Raw genomic sequence first — 13,229 nt, forward strand, 5'->3', positions numbered from 1 at the left:
TTTCACTTGGTCTAGTAAGGCTTGTGGATCATTTAGGTTGGTTGCTAGTAATAGAGTGCCATCGGCGTAGCGGATATTATTGATGTGTTCACCGTTCACTCGGACTCCCATCTCTAGGTTTGTGAGGGCCTCAGTAAAAATTTCACAAGAGTATATATTAAAAATAGTCGGCGAGAGCACAAAAAAAACCAGAGAAAGAGAGAGAGGGAGGGAGTACAAAACTAAATATAGCACCTTTATTTGCTCGGTTTACATTTACTAAAATGCTACTTATTCTCCGTTCTTTTATATGGCGTGGAGTCACGGACCTTAACTGAAGCATCACTGAAGAGACTCGAAGCATTTGAGATGTGGTGCTATAGACACATGTTGAGGATTTCTTGGATAGACAAAGTTACCAACGAGGGAAGTACTACATAGAATGGGTAAAGAGCGCGAACTAGTCATAACCATACCTGGGCCATATATTGCGCAATGAACAACGATACAACCTACTTCGGACCATACTTCAAGGTAAAGTGCATGGGAAAAGAGGTCCAGGACGAAGAAGAATATCCTGGCTGCATAATCTGCGAAAATGGTTTAATTAACTTAACCACTACCGGACTTTTCAGGGCAGCAGTCAACAAAGTCAGAATAGCCATGTTAGTGTCCAACATCCGTAACGGATGGGCACCATAAGAAGAAGATTTGCTCGGTATAAACTCCAAGCAACAGGAGATAATAATGTTTTTATGCAATTAATGACTAAACAATTACAATCAACAGATCTTTTCACCAGTACACCATCTTAAGACCAGTCGTCCCGTGTTACATCCCCATCATCAACCAAAAACAAGACAAATTGCTGTGACCCAAAATGACAGACCGCTATCTGTGTGAGCGCGGGCTAAGAGTTACTTTTATTGGTCTGGTGAGCGGTATGAAACATAGGTTTCCAGAGAAACAACTAACACGTCCAAGGAGGAAGCTAAGCTAAGCTCAGGATCTGCTAACATTATTACCACAAATTGGCGCATTGCTCCTGTAGTAATCCTTTCCCAAGTTAATATGCTCTTTTTCTAACTTGGCTGCGGCGTACTGAAGGCGACCAATAGTGTGAAATACGTATATAAGGTTGCCTCATCTTATACACATATTTTATTATATATTTTTTTCCTTTGTTGCGAGCTAAGCCGATATCAAACGGGAGATAGCCAAACGGGAGATGTAGGCCCAGAGATAACCAAATCAGAGGTTAGTCAGGCATTAAACTCAATGAAAACCAATACTTCTGCTAGTCCAGATGAATTACCAAGCGAGCTATTAAAGTTGGTCAACGAGAAAAACCTGAACATAATAGTAGAACTGTTCAACGCTATCTATACTACGGGCATCATCCCTAGAGAAATGTTGACATTAGCATTTGTGTGTTTGCCAAAGAAAGTGAATGCTAAATAGTGCAGTGACTATGGAACCATAAGCATAATGTCACAAACCTTGAAAATTCTGTTGAAAATTATCCACGCCAGAATTCACTCTAAACTGGAGTTGGATATTAGTGACACAAAATATGGGTTCCGCAATGGTATGGGTACCAGAGAGGCACTATTCTCCTTCAACGTGCTGACGCAGAGATGTTTGGATGTTAACCGACCTCTTTACGTCTGTTTTATAGACTACAATAAAGCGTTTGATAAAGTAAAACATGACTGACTCATGGAAATTCTAAAAAATAAAAACCTAGACGAAAAAGATTTAAGGCTAATAACAAACCTTTATTACAATCAGTGAGCAATGGTACTAATTGAAAAAGAGACATCTGAAGAAATGGAAATAAAGAGAGGAGTCAGCCAAGGCTGCATACTATCAGGCAAGGCCAGCAGATCGAAAGAGTAAAAAAGTACACTTACCTATAGGAACACTTATAACAGAAAATAATGACTACACTGCAGAAATCAAGGTAAGAAACGACAAAGCACGTTCTAATTTTATGAAAATGGAAAAGGTCATATGTGGCAAAGATTTAACGTTAGCTCTTAAAGTACGCCCAACAAAACGTTACTTATACAATGTACTTTACTGTGGAGTGAAATCATGGACGTTAAATCTAGACACAATGAAACGACTTAACGCCTTTGAAATGTAAAAATGTAGATTATGAGGGTTTCCTGGGTAGAGAGTCACGAACAATGAAGTACTGAGAAAAATATGTAAAAAGAAGAAAGTTGAACTTACAATTAAAGAAAGAAAGCTACAGTATCTTGGACATGTGATGCGGGGCGAGAAGTATGGCATCCTGCGACTCATAATGCAAGGAAGGATAGATGGCAGAAGAAGCATCGGAAGAAGACGAATTTCATGGCTTAAGAACCTCTGAGAATGGTTTGGATGCCGCTCAAAACAACTATTTAGAGCTATTGCCTCAAAAATTAAAATAGCTATGATGATTGCCAACCTCCGTAGTGAAAAGGCACCTGAAGAAGAAAAAATCCGATACCTTCTACCTTTATTTTAATATTAACGAGTTAACGAGTTTATATCTATTTCTATACAATAATCTATTTCTTATATATATATATATATATATATATATATATATATATATATATATATATATATGCCGTTTATTTATTATGCACACATTACTCTATGAAGCAAATAACAAGGACATTTATTTGTCTTATAGCATAACATCTTTTCTTTTAGCGTTTTTTCTTTAAATACGAATTTACATTAAAAATGCGGTTATTTATAACAATGACATTGCCGGCATTGACGATATTTCACTTTGTTTTTAGGCTCGCTTTCACTATCATAACCAAAAAGAAAAAGCCCAAGAAAAACATTTTCCTTTTCTTCCTCATATTTTCACGTCCATTCGAGCTGAGGCGCTTCCAAACCGCATTAATTTTAATTAAAATTTTTTAATTAAGGCACTCATTAGCATTAGTTGCCGCTACGAAAAGTGACTATTAATGTTGAAGGAAACTGTCGAGGATAAAAATATAAAATATTCTCCGCTAATATGTACCAATTGCCATCTGAACGGGTAAATAGCCCGTTTAACAACCTTAATAATATTAAAATTATGCTAATAGCCCTAAATAGCTTCACTATGGACACTAAGGTAACTAAGTAACACAAGATTTTCATCAAAGATAAACACTTATGATCACTGGCGTACGTTAAGCCTTTTGAAGGTAGAACCTATAGATCCTTTGAATGTATCCTGGTAACAAAAATTAAATTATAAAGCGACATTTCATCAATTTTGCACAAAATTGCTAGTATCTTAATAAGCATGTAGTTTCTGGTTGGTTTTTTTATTCAGAATTATTTCAATTAGTTTCCCAACTTTTGTTTTCAGCATTTCCACAAAATGAATGATCTATGTATAAAACATTGTCAAAATAATCCATATTAACTTACCTTCTAAATTCGCTAGCACTTGCTTCTCTTCTTGTATTATTATTACTACAACTATTACAGCAATTATCATAACATAAAACACGCATCCAGTCGTCAGAGACCAAAATTTTACTGAACCTCTAAAAATAATACGAACCAGCTGAATTTTGTCGAGAATATTAATTGTGAGACTTTGTGTGAACAAAAAAAAGATACAATAAAGTTTACCCCTTATACTAACGGACTTCCCTCTAAAACCCCAATCGTAGTTCGCCAAAAACACAAAAGAATCGATTTACCAATAATCTGTACGCAGTAGAAAAAAATATTTCAAATGAAAAATGTAGCTAAGACAATTTTAAACAAAAATGTTTAAAAGCACTTTTTGTGTAGAATGAACCGTTCTCTCACAAACAAAGCTTTTTCGCATACCCTGGTGTGTGTACAAGAAAAGTGTGCATATCTATAAAACAAAATAAAGATCAAGTACTTTATTAATGAATCGTATGCAGTTGTTTCTGCTTAACTAAAAACTTCTCGTTTGGAGAAAAAGATGTTAATTTTATCCTAAAGTCTGGTTCGACTTCCAAACTGTTTTATATTTATTTTTAAGAAAAACCAGTGATAAAAGCCCTGCCTCATACTTACAGATCGTATTAAAAGAAATTAGAAACTTTATCGAATTTTCTGCTAAAACTGGGTACTCCTGGGCAAGACAGCCAAAAATCCATCAGTGGTATTTTTTCAAATATGTCTTTGAGTGCCCTATGATACGATAGTTTAAAGAAGCCCTGTCTTGGATTGTACGTCCATTGTAAGTGGATTCCTTATTCATGCTTTGTTATTGTGGATAGATGGAAAATATTCCTTCAGATTTGCCTCCAGTCATAACATAATTATGTTCCTTAACAGCCGCCAAAATGTTCCTTTTTGTACTTCTGCTAGCTTTGTAATTTCCTGCTTCCTCGCGAGGTATCCACAAATTAAGTTTTTTTTTATTGCAGCTACCAGAGTTAAAGAAGTCAAAAATATCCCAAAGATAGGCTACCTTGATTAACCAATTAACATCATAAAAACTGTCTTTAAATCGAAATACTGCTTCCATAGCCGTTGGTGGATGTTGTTCTAAAAATATTGAAATTGTTTCCGCCAATTCAATAAGCTTTTTTAAAACATTCTCTTTTGATAGCACTTCGCAGTGTAAAACAAGATGTTCATGTTAACTTTCTATGTTTTTGCACAAAGCAGAGAATATTCTTGAGTTCAGTGGACGAAATTTTATGAAGTGTATAAATTTTACACACCCTTGTATAGATTTGGTTAAAAGCAGTGGCATTTTCTTGATAGCTAATGTCTCTCTGTGGATTTTACGATGCACACAAACACATTCTGGTGCTATGGATTTGATCCTCGGAAGAGTCGAAATACGAGCACCTGCCATTGCCTTTGCTCCATCGCTACTTAGTTCCACCCATTTATTTTATTTATTTTAATTGTCATTAATGTAGCTATCAATCAGATTCAATATTTCTCCAGCCATTGTTTTGTTGACAGACATTTGCACAATAGAAGTTCTTCTAGAAATCGTATTTTACAAAACACATTAGATTACCATTATCTGATATGTCTGTACTTTTATCAACTTGCAAGGAAAAATAGCTACACTGTTTTAAGTCAACTATAATAGTTTGCTTAATTTTATCTGGCATGTCCACAATCCTACGCTTTACTATGTTATTTGATAGAGCCAGAAAATTCACTAGCTTTTCCTGATTTTTATCACATACCCGAGATGCTACTATTTTTATTGCTGAAACTCTTAATTTTTCAGCAATTGTTAGAAAAATTCAAAGACAGTCTTTTTGGTAGCTATTAATTCTCTTTTTTTATTTACAAAAAATCTGTTGGCTTACCACTGTATTCGTGGTGCTTCAATTGCAACTGCCGCTTTAATTTTGAAGGTTTGATGGACTCATTTAAAAGTGCAGCATAACAAATAACACATCATGGTTTGTCATCAGTGCCCTTTATAAAACCAAACTGTAAGTAATCTTCAGAATATTGTCGGGTCCTGGACTCCTTCTTCCTCTGCCTCTGGATGGACATTACTCGAGTGTCTATTATTATTGTGGCTCTTGGAACTTCTACACGGCTGCAGATCACTCGATGGTCTGTTTGTGCAAATCTTAGAACTTTGATTAACATTAAATTTATCCATCGTAAAATTCAACGTAATCAATACGCATGAAAAATACGCGCTCTCTGGCTTGACACTAAGCTTAAACTGAATGGAATAAAAGAAGCAGCGGTGCAGTGGACAAAAATTTATAATTTTGTGGATGTTGTAGTAGGAGTTTAAAATAAAAGCGGTGACGTCAGTCAGAGCAAAAAGCAAGATGTGAAACGGCCAGGCGAGGCGACCCGGTATTTTGCTTTCGTGGTCCGGTACCAGGTCGCAACCGACCATTTGGGAAACGCTGGTATGGACATAACTGTTAAATACAATGAAAATCTTAAGACAATTCCTTGGAGCAACTTGTGAAGGATAATAATTTCGATAATGTTTGTGCTGATGATTACAATCCATAAGTAAATAATCTCATAGTTTTCTGGACTTATTCCCTTTTTTGATTATTTAAATTTCACCAACAATCTATATTGCTTTTGAACTGTCTTTTGAATCAGTAGGATAAATTGTAATTGTCATTTTCTTTGCAAGTAATAAATCTAATAAATTTTCAAGTGTATGTATTATTCAGGCAGTCGTCTGGAGATCATTTTCAAGAAATTCGCCGTCTTTTTCCCCCTTCAGACGTCGCTGGAGGCGACGTCGTCGTTGCTTTTTCTTTGATGGGTGACGCAATAACTCTATTCAGGTTGATGTCCCTATTATAGCGGGGAATATTAAATTACGCAGCTTGATTGTAACAACTTGTCCTTCTAAATCGTTGACATATAACACGTTATACGTCATGTGGTACTTTTTCATTTTTATGTATTAATATCACTTGAAAATGTCGTCTGCTGAAGACCAAACTGTGGCGTCGAGAACGCAGTAAGAACCATTCTGACTTCTGATGAGAATTACGACTAAAAATACTCGAATGAAAAATGTTGAATTAAAGCATATCGAACTAAATTATAATATTACTTTAATTTCTTTTCTTTTATTGATTTTGGTCATTATTGTAAAATTTATCCATTTGTCATCCATAAATCACATCGAATTGAGTATTTTGCATAGTTAGACCAAATTACATTCAGATGCAAAAAACCTTATTTTTAGATTGTAACCATGTCTTTTAAGTATTATGTTTTTTGTTTCATGTGAAAATATGGATTGGTTCTTTTTAGAAGCGAAATGACTTTGCCACCCACAATTTACGACTTTTTCTATTGTTACCATTATCTTTTGTATTAATTTGTAATAAGACGATGCGATGGGGGCTTTGGTGACTGAGATCGACGGAATGTCATATCGACATCCCAGAAGCACTGTATTTAAATAATGATTAAAACCAACGATATGATCTTGGTTTTAATAAACAATGATAACAATAACAAACGCAAATAACAAAGAAAAACTACTAAAAAAAAATTAATATTATATAGCTGCCTATACTATTAATATTATATAGCTGTCTATGAGGTTGCGAATATCATCTTGCTGGATGTTTTGCTATTCCTCTTGTAGAGCAAAGTGAAGTTCGTTAATTGGGGCTGGTACGACTTAGCGACCTCTAATATTTCTACCAAGCATGTTCTAAACGTGCTCTATAGGGTTCCAACCAACTTCCTCTAAATATTGCGTGACACACATTGCAGAGTGGGGTAGCGCATTATCTTGCCTTAATAGAAAATAATCGCCGACATATTGAGAAAAGGGTACTACGTGATTCGCTAAAATTTCCTAAATATACCGGTGTGCAGTCAACGAACCCTCAATAAATACCAATTCAGTGTGCGCCTCTCGGGATATTCCTGCCCATACCATGACCGAACACCCTCTATGGCTAACGCGGGGACTGAGAGCGTACTCCGCCAATCTCTCTCCAGTTCGACGCCATACTCGAAAAATAAGGTTTTACGAAAATTCGCAAACTGAATTATTTCACAGGATGTTTCAAAGTTTTAATTAACCCCGTACAATAAATCAAATATAAAATTTTATCAAAAAACAGACTATATCAAATTAAAATGTATACACAGTGTGCTAAAAAATCATCAAAATAAGGCTAAAAATAAAAAAATTGAAATATTATGAATGTGACCAAAATTGTCTCCGTTACGTTTTTTTGCATCTGGATGTATATGTATATAGTTTTTACTTAGATATTCGTAGTGTCCCAACTTTCAAGCTAGATAAAACTATATTTTTGCTTTGGTTATTAGTAGACTTCGGCAAATGTGCATATTGCATATTTTGCATATTATGCAAATATTTCATATTTTGGCATATTTGTATAAAAGTTTGCATAAAGTGCATAAAAGTTCAGATTTTTATACTGTATTTAAAAATTTTTAAACATACCAATTTATTTCAATTCTTGTATAAAATTTTGTAGTCATTTTAATCAAGAAATGATCTAAGTACGTAATCTCTACAGGTACAAAACATTTACAATTTCAAAGAAGATCAATTTAAGTAGCCCTCAACATTCTTAGAAAGTCTCGGTCACTGAGGCATTCAGTTATTGGATAATCGCTAAGGGTTCGCTCATTTGCATTTTATGATCTAATCCCCAAATCTATCTACAATTTATTGTATCTTAACAGCAGGTAAACGGCTAATAGTTTTGTTCCTAATTTAGGGATTTTCCAAAATCTCCCAGTTTATTGAATTAGGTACCTAAACATTTCTAATTTGATGCTAAGATTTGTAAATCATTTTTGTTTTGATATTCAAAGCGTAAACACTCGTTGTGCGTAACAAAAAGGAAGATTGTGATTTTATAATGCCTAAAACAACCAGTGCTTCAACTTGGATTAAACCTTATAAAGAGCTGTCTATGGATATGGGAAAAATCTACTGTTCAGTCTGTGGCAAAATTGTAAGTATCTAATATTTTCTATTAAATATCTAATATTTCATACATACAGGGTGTTTCCAAATGACACTTACAACGTTTGACTGTAGATACTTCTCGAAAAATTGAACAAAACGATATAGTTAATGAGGGGTCAAACTTATTTACTTTTCGAGATACAGGGTGTTAAAAATAAAAAAAATTAAATTCTTTTAGTTAATAACAACAATAACTTTAAAACAAATAAACGTATTTACTTGAAATTTAGTACTCGTAGGTTGTTTTTAAATGAAAAATAGCTTCCTTTAGTGAGAAAAATTAGTTAGAAAAATTTTTCACCTTTACTTTTTTTTATGAAGTCAGCTATTCTAAAACACAATTATTTTTATTGTAATTGAATTAACAAAAAAAAAACTTTTGTTGAATTTTAAAATAAGTTATATGATGTACAAATGGTTAGTAACAAAAACTAATTTGTGGATTAATACTGCATTTAAAACACTTAGCGAGTGTTTTTTTTCCAAACCAGTTATTTGATTAACCAAAAACACCTTGTATATTTTTATATTTTAAAGGTTGGGTTAAAATAAAGGTTTTTATTTTTATTTATAGATAGCATGTGAGAAGAAATTTCAGATAGACCAACATGTGAGAACTGCTTCACAGATTGCAAAAAAAGGAAAAATAGGAGGAAAACATCAAACTTCAATGGCTAAATGTTTCCAATCTACTTCAAAAAAATTAGATGAGCAAGAAACTTTTAATGAAGACTTGTGTCGCGCATTAGTGTCTGCAAACATACCGCTTTCAAAATTAGCAAATGTAAATTTTAGTTCGTTTCTAAAAAAATATTGCAAACTTAATGTTCCAAGTGATCGGTCTCTAAGAAGAAATAATGTGAACGGGCTATACTCGTCGGTGTTAATTAATATTAAGGAAGAAATTGCAGATAATTATTTTTACATATCTGTAGACGAAACCACTGATTCCTCAGGAAAGTATATTGCTCATTTATTGATTGGTGTTCTTAAAGAAGATACCTTACCAAAATCTCATCTTATTTCATGCCAGCAACTTGAGAAAACAAATGCTTTAACAATTTCGCGTTTTATACAAGAAACATTAGCAACTTTTTTTCTTCCGACAACTATTCCTTCTAATAAATTACTGCTTATTTTATCGGATGCTGTTCCTTATATGGTGAAAGCAGGACAAAATTTAAAAATATTTTTCCCAGATTTAATACATGTTACTTGTGTAGCGCATGGATTAAACAGAGTTGCAGAGGAAATACGAAAAAAGTTTCCTCTTGTAAATACCATGATATCCAGTCTCAAAAAAGTATTTCTTAAATCTCCTATAAGAATTCAACTTTATAAAGAAATGCTACCTAACATTCCTCTTCCACCACAACCTATTTTAACGCGATGGGGAACATGGTTAGAAGCAGCTAATTTTTATGCAGATCATTTTGTTAAAATAAAGAACATAATTGATACGTTAACAGATGAAAGTTCCCAATCTCTTTTGGATTCTAAACAAACTTTTCAGAGTAACTTGCTTCAACAAGAACTTTCATTTATAAAATCAAATTTTAGTTTTGTTCAAAAAACAATTACTCAGTTAGAATCACCAAAACTGTCATTGTTCGAAAGTACAGCATTAATAAAAGAATTTGCGTCATGTTGTCGAAACGTTAGAGGTAATATTGGAAAAGATATTTTAAAAAAATTTGAAGCTACTATGGAAAAAAATAAAGGTTACCATATTCTTTCTGAAGTAGTCAGTGTTCTAGCTGGAAATATTTCGGAAACAATTAATTTAGAACCAAATGTTTTGGTTAGTTTGAAAAATGCTCCCGTTACATCAGTTGATGTTGAACGAAGTTTTTCCATATATAAATATATGTACTCAGACAGAAGCCACAAGTTTTTGTTAGACAATTTTGAACACCACTTGGTCATTTATTGTTACCATAATTCTAAATAAGTTTATTCATACTTAAAAATGATGTAGTTACTTAAAATAAATGTAAATCTTAATGAATAGTAGGAAATATTTAGTTATGTACACTTTTTTTTTTTAAATAAAATTGTTACTATTTTACGATTTTTTTATTTATTTGTATGCATATTTTGTAAAATATTTGCATATTTTCGGGTAAACACGTGCATATTTTATGCGCATATTTTCTACATTTTTATTTGCATATTTGCCGAAGTCTAGTTATTAGCCTTATGCTCGGATTACACAAGGCTAGTATTTCAAGCTTATTTAATCAGCAGTGATGTCGACTGGGAAGATATTGATGCAGGAAACACCTCCCATGGCTCTTTTTAAAACAGAAACTGCAGGACTTTAGGCCTTATATCAACAAGGGAGCACTTGTATTGTCTTTTTCACTAGCTTACTAGCCTACAAGCAAAGCTAGTTCTGTATACATGAAGCTAATAATAATACCAACATCCGAAGCGGCAGAAGATATAGTAGAAGAAACATACCACCTGATACATAAAACCATCTCTAACTTTCCTAAACAAGAATCAATGATGATAATAAGAGATTGGAATACAAAAATAGAAAAAACTAAAGTAGATGACTATTTGAAAGGAACGATAGGTGAGCATGGCTAAGGTGAGCGACTTGAACGAGGTGAATGGCTTCTTCAATTTTCCATCGATATAGATCTTAGTATAGTAAACACAATGTTTAAACATGAACCAAATAGATTATATTCTTGTTACTAAACGATGGAGGAGCTTAATAATTAACGTTAAGACAAAATCAGACTGCGGTTCCGACCGCAAAATGTTCCGACAAGCAAAATTTCGCATTAAGTTACACAGTAAAATAATAAAAGACAAAAATTGACTCCAAAACACCCGGAAAATAAATAATCAGAAACAATCAAGCAGAGATAAGAAACATGGCAATTTACGAAGTGGTCAAGCAATTTAATTACTTGGGCTCCGTTATTACTAACTGTGAAGGATGCGAAGACGAGATCCGTCGACGCATCACAATGGCCAGATTGGCAATAGCCAAACTTGCAAAAATTTGGAAAAACAATGATGTCACAAAAAGGAAAATATTACGCCTTGTTCGAGCATTGGTATTTCCTATAGCCACCTATGCTTCAGAAACTTGGACAATAAAAAAAGCCGATTCAAAGCGTATAATGATTAATATTTGTAAAAGAGCCTAAATTTAGGTATGGTTTGGAGCAATTAACTTACAACTTTAAAAAAGCAAATTTTCCTGCTTTATATCAAGAACTGTATGAAACGGATTGGAACTCTCTGGATACTTCTAATGACGTTAATGAAACTTTAAATAACTTTTATGATAAGATTTTTTCTGTGTTTAATAAGTATATTCCAGTTTACAAAAACTTTAGCCATAAATACCCACCCTGGTTCGATGCTGATACCATTCACAACATCAAATTAAAAGCAAAGTTTAGAAAAAAGTTTAAACGATTCAAAAATCAGTGTGATTTGCTTGAGTTTCAACGGTTAAGACACCTTGTCAAATCAAAAATCAGTTTGGCCTACAATGTATATGTCGAGAATATCCAAATTGCTTTATCCATCAACCCCAAGAAGTTTTGGTCTTACGTGAATTCAAAAAATAATAGTTCAAGAATTCCTGGTGTAATGAAATATAATGACATTACTACCTCCGACCCACAAAATATTGTGAATGTGTTTGCAGAATTTTTCAAGAGTGTTTTTCTGTCATCAGATATTAATTTCAAGGCTAAATCTTCCTCAGTTAACGCAGATTACTTAAATTTTTATCCTATTTTAGAGTCTGAGATAATTTTGGATAGTAAGAAATTGAAGACAAAATGACGTGTGGACCTGATAATATTCCATCCTTTTTGGTTAAGGATTGCATAGGTGCCTTAACTGTGCCACTATTAAAAATTTTTAATTCATGTCTTCTTAACAAGGAATATCCGAGTCTCTGGAAGGAGTCAAAAGTGTGCCCAATATTCAAAACTGGTGAAAAGGGTCAGGTAGAAAACTACAGACCAATTTCCATTATCTGCAATCTATCGAAAGTCTTTGAAATAGTTTTGTATAATCGTATTTACTCACGCACTCGTAATCAGCTGTCTCAATATCAACATGGTTTTGTCTCCAATCGGTCCACTGTGACAAACTTATTAATTGTCACACAATATATTTCAGCGGCCCCAGATAATGGAAGTCAAGTTGACGTCATATATACTGACTTTACGAAGGCGTTCGATAGAATTCACCACGGCGTATTACTTTCTAAATTATGTCTCTTTGGTCTTTCTGAGGATGCCGTGACTTTTATGAGATCTTACTTGTCAAATAGAACGCAGTTTGTTGCTTATAATGGTTACAAATCGGAAAAGTACCTAGCTTCTTCAGGGGTTCCACAAGGTTCTAATCTAGGTCCATTATTGTTCTTGTTATTTATTAACGATCTGTGTGAATCAATTTCTGCACCATGTTTATGTTATGCCGATGATTTAAAGATTTATTCATTGATAAGCGATCTTAATGATTGCCAGTTTTTGCAGAGTGAACTGAATCGTGTACATGAATGGTGTAATGCAAATCATTTGAATCTTAATGCCAATAAGTGCAAAGTAGTTAGTTATTCTAGGAAACACTCTAATATACCATCCTTATATTATCGACGGCAATGAACTTGAACGTTTGAATAAAATTAAAGACCTTGGAGTTACATTTGATTATAAACTCACCTTTGTTGAACATGTTAATTTAAAGGTTAAAGAAGTACTTAAATCTTATGGATTCATAATTAGAAATA

This window comes from Diabrotica undecimpunctata, chromosome 7, assembly GCF_040954645.1.
Source record: "Diabrotica undecimpunctata isolate CICGRU chromosome 7, icDiaUnde3, whole genome shotgun sequence".
NCBI classification, from domain to species: Eukaryota; Metazoa; Arthropoda; class Insecta; order Coleoptera; family Chrysomelidae; genus Diabrotica; species Diabrotica undecimpunctata.